The sequence below is a fragment of the Corylus avellana genome, chromosome ca8 (genome assembly GCF_901000735.1).
Source record: "Corylus avellana chromosome ca8, CavTom2PMs-1.0".
NCBI lineage: Eukaryota > Viridiplantae > Streptophyta > Magnoliopsida > Fagales > Betulaceae > Corylus > Corylus avellana.
The window spans coordinates 6,725,435-6,730,394 of record NC_081548.1 but is presented as its reverse complement, the minus strand read 5'-3'; the positions used below and the strand labels follow the sequence as shown (position 1 = coordinate 6,730,394).

General features: G+C 43.0%; 1 pseudogene; it reads left to right on the top strand.

Annotated features, from left to right (window-relative positions):
- The first annotated feature begins 3,370 nt into the window (after positions 1-3,370).
- On the top strand, positions 3,371-4,337 carry LOC132190781 (blue copper protein-like; annotated as a pseudogene).
- The last annotated feature ends 623 nt before the right edge of the window (positions 4,338-4,960 follow it).

Sequence of the window (4,960 nt, the reverse complement as noted above, 5' to 3'; positions counted from 1 at the left end):
AACTTGACCGGGACCCACCCGAGACTTGCCCGGGACCTCGCCGCGACCTGCTTGGGACCCCGTCGAGACCTGAGCAAGACATGACCTGGACTTGACTCGGACCCGACCAAGACTTGCCCGGGACCCGCCCAAAACTTTAATGGGACTTGACCGGGACCTGCCTAGGACCGGCCCAGGACTTGAACGGGACTTGCCCGGGACTTGACTCGGACCTCACTGGGACCTGCTTGGGACTTGACTAGGACTTTATTGGAAAATATATACAACAAAATAAAATATATATATTTTTCGTGCACGTGGTAAACACCATAAAATGTTTTCGATAGAAAACAATTGTATGGAAAATGACTTCCCTGAAAATATTTTCCATCGGGACCTGCTTGGGTCTCGGTCAAGTCCCGGTCAAGTCCTGGGCGAGTCTTGGCGGGGTCCTGGGTTGGTCCTGGTGACGTCACAATCAAGTCTCGGGCGAGTCCTGGTCAAGTCCGGGACAGGTCTTGGACAGGTCCCAGGCGGGTCCGAGTTAGGTCCCTGTCAAGTCCCGAGCGGGTTATAGGCAAGCCCCGGGCTAGTCCTAGTCAAGTCCCAGGCGGTTCCTAGGCAAGTCCCGGGCAGGTCCCAGGCAAGTCCCAGGCATGTCCCGGGCAGGTCCCGATCAAGTCCCGGGCAGGTCCCGGTGAGGTTCTGGTCAAGTCCCAGGTGGGTCTCGGGCAGGTCCCGGTCAAGTCCCGAGCGAGTCCCAGGCAAGTCCCGGGCTAGTCCTAGTCAAGTCCCAGGCGGGTCCCGAGGAGGCCCGGACAAGTCCCGTGCGGGTTTCGGTCAAGTCACAGCGGGGTTCCAGGCAGGTCCAATCCGGTCTTGGGCAAGTCTAGGTTAAGTCCCCGGCAAGTCCCGGCAGGGTCCCGGGCGAATCCCGGTCAGGTCTCGTGTGGGTCTTGGGAAAGTCCGAAGCGAGAACTAGGCAGTTCCTGGTGGGTCTGGCGAGTCCAATTCAAGTCCGGTGCCGTCTCGGGCAGGTCCTGGCGGGCTTCCGAGCGGGTCCTGGGCAAGTCCCGATCAAGTCCTGCGTGGGTTCCAAGCAAGTTCCAGCGAGGTTTTGGGCAAGTCTTGGCAAGGTCCGTCGATTTGAGAATGAGATTCGTAAAGTCGGAAAATGGTTTACAATTTTTAAAACCGTAAACCATTTTGCAAAAATTAAAAAAGAATTTTCGGTCAAAAGGAAAATATTTTCCATTGACCATTATTTTACGTCGAAGTAAATACCGTAAAATGTCGAAATCATTTTCTAGAAACCATTTTACGTTGAAATAAACGAAAGCCATGTTCCCTGAAAATGTTTTTTGTCGAAAACATTTTACGGCGTTTACCGCACGCACAGAAAATGAATTATATATATATATATATATATTATCCAATAAGGTACCCACCCGAGACTTGCCCTGGACCTGCCTGGGACCCGCCCAGGACCTGCACTAGATTTTATTGGAAAATATAGATATAAAAAAATTTTAAAAATATATATTTTATGTGCGCAGGGTAAACGGCGTAAAATGTTTTCTGTTAGGGGAAAATGACTTTCCTTAAAATATTTTCCTTCGGGACCTGCCCGAATCTCGGTCAAGTCCTAGGCGGGCCCCGATCAAGTTCCAGCGGGGTCCCGGGCAGATCCCGATCAAGTCCTGGGAAAGTACCAGGTAGGTCCCTACGGGGTCCCGGGTAAGTCCCGGGCAAGTCCTGGTCAAGTCCTGGGCGGGTCCCAGCTGGGTCCCGGTCAAGTTTTGGGCAAGTCCCGGTGAGGTCTCGGGCGGGTCCCGGTCAAGTCCTGAATGAGTCCTAGCGGGGTCCCGGGCGGGTCCGGGTCAAGTCCCGAGCGAGTCCCGTGCAGGTCCCGGCGGGGTTCGGGGAGAGTCCTGGTTAGTTCCCTCTCAAATCCTAGGTGGGTCCTGGTCAAGGACCTTTCATGTCCTGGGCGGGTCCTGGACAGGTCCCGACGGGGTCCTAGGGGGTCCCGGTCAGGTCCCGGTCAAGTCCCGAGCGGGTCCCAGTCAAGTTCCTACGGGGTCCCGGCAAGGTCTCAGGCAAGTCCCGAGTAGATCCCGGTCTGGTCCCAAGCAAGTCCCGGGCGGGTCCTTGTCAAGTCCTGGACGGGTCCCGGTCTGGTCCAGAGCAAGTCCTGGGCGGGTGACGATCAAGTCCCGGGCGGGCTCCAGGCAAGTCCCGGTTCAGTCTTGGGCAGGTCTTGGGCAAGTCCTGTGCGAATCCTGGGCAGGTTTGGGCAGGTTCCGTTCAAGTCCGATCGAGTCCCAGGCAGGTCCTGGCGAGGTCCCAGGCAAGTCTTGGTATGGTTCTGGGTGGGTCTTGGTAAGGTCCGTCGATTTGAGAATGAGATGCTAAAAGTCGAAAAATGGTTTACGATTTTAAAAACTTAAAACATTTTTCAAAAATTAAAGAAGAATTTTCGGTCAAAAGGAAAATATTTTCCCTTGACCACTATTTTACGTCGAAGTAAATACCATAAAATGCGAAAATCATTTTCTAGTAACCATTTTACGTCGAAATAAACGGAGCCTAAAGAAACTGAGAAACACACTCCCATCCATGCAGTAATCTTAGCAACATTGATTCGTCTAGCTATAAAAGAAAAGACAATATAAAGAAATGTAAATGAAAAAAAAAAAATTCGAAAAATACATAAAATTATACGGAACATTAAAGCCCTAAGGTATTTCGCTCTTATTGATCACTTGAAACTTTTACATTACAAAATACTCATATTTATAGGAAAAATGAGATAGATATGTATGATAATTAAATATGATTACATTCATTTCAATAAAATCAAATCATCACAATCAATTAAAATTAAATATATTAAATCAAATCCTATAATATCCTTTAACATGGTTGTGTTAAATATCAATTATTTCTAAAGCTTAAACAAATAAGAAATGGTAAATTCAATTATATAATTAATAATTTTTCAATCCATTCACATGTGAGTTCAAACTCTCACAACATGTAAAATATATAATTAAAATATAAAAAAACACACCAAGTTAAGATTTGAACTAATGATCGATCTCTGTTTTATTCTAATATCACATTAAAGGATCACCACTTGTCTTAAAAAAATAAAATTTTATATTTATCTAATATTTAACACAAAATGGTGGCAATAATCTCAAAGTTAAAAGCCGACAAGCAGTCCAAAATGTAAAAGAAAAGGCCTAGCTCTTGAACAACTCCAACAAATTAAATTAATTGTGCCATTTGGCATTGCCGTCCATAAACGGTCAAGATGTGAGATCTTTGACTTATAAATACCCACCATTTCTAGTTCTTGAGACCAGCAACACAATAAAGAGAATCAATGGCATCTTCCCAATATTTCTTCATCCTTGCAATCGTAGCAATTCTTGTCCCTTAAATTTTGGCCACAGAATTTGTGGTTGGTGATGACAAGGGTTGGACCATTAACTTTGACTACCAAGCTTGGGCTCAAGGAAAGGACTTTCATGTCGGGGACACTCTTGGTAAATTAACTCTATAAACTTTTTGCACTTACCATATTTTTTTTATATAATTTTTTAGTTTTATTTGCCCATGTTTGTTTTCAAATCAATACCTTGTTAAAGTATTGATTAATTTACATGTTCCTATCAGCTTAAACTTTTAGAATAAATGGCTATTTAACATGATAACAGAGCCATAGGTCATGAGTTCGAACTTTGATTCCGTCAATTCACTCCAATTTAATTAAATATTTTAGGTATTGGATCTCACCTATTAAAATGGTGTTTGAAACTACACGTGAGGATGAACGTTAAAGTATTAATTAGATCTTATCCGAATAGAAAGTTTTTTCCATTACAAAAAGTGGACAGGGAACCACTCCCATAGCATTACTCCAATTTTTGTAAAGGAAAATCATTTTCATTCGGATTTTGATACATAACATTACTCGACTTTGAGGCTATCTTGTTTTTAAGGGGTTGCTAGTGGATCATTTTTGTTTCTTATTGAGTTTTCAAATATATATTGTAAATGTAATTAAAATCAATGGAACTGGCTTCCAACAATGTGTGGCACCATTGGGAATTGAGGCCCTGATTAGTGGAAATGATGTGATTACACTAGCAACCTCGGGAAGAAAATGGTATATTTGTGGTGTTGCCAAACATTGTGAGAATGGAAACCACAAACTTGCCATAATAGTGCTTCCTTAGACAGTGTCTCCAGCACCTTCTCTTGTTTCAGTAGCCAACGAATGCGTTAAACCTATATATTATGGGTGGATGATGGTTGTTTTTGGCATCCTTGCCATGGTTATGGTTTAAAGTTAGATCAATAGTACTATAGTTAAAATTCTCCTTTCATGTTTGTGGAGTGTATTGAATTCATTAATTGTTTGCATTGTATTGGATCTGAATTTATTGATTTATAGTAGTATGTGTGTTCTGAAATATAAACCATTTGTGCTCTATATTTGTACCAAATACTATGTTTGAGCATATTTGTTAAATTATCTTGCAAACAACACGTGGGGTTTAGGCAATTTAACATTATAAAGAGGGGGTGGAAACGGCTTTTAATAGAAGTTTTGGCATTTTATCAACACAAACATAATTTGATTGTTTATAGGACAATAATGCTAATACGTACAAGTCTGTGCTTTTAGGCTTTATTTAAAAGATGAGGATCCACTATAATTTTGCTTTCCAAATTTTAGAGGAGGCTATAAAGCTCACCTGCTTTGAGCAACCTCGGGGAGTAATGCTAGACTCTTGTGTTCTTCTTGTTTAGTCACTCTGAAAATGATATGGCTTCTAAAATCACTGTTGGACTTGTGATTGATCATTATTGAATTTAATCAAATGGTGATTTTAAAGCCACCTCATTCATAAAGTGACACAGGAGGGACACAAGAGTGACTTCTAAAATTATTTCAACCTCGGGTGTA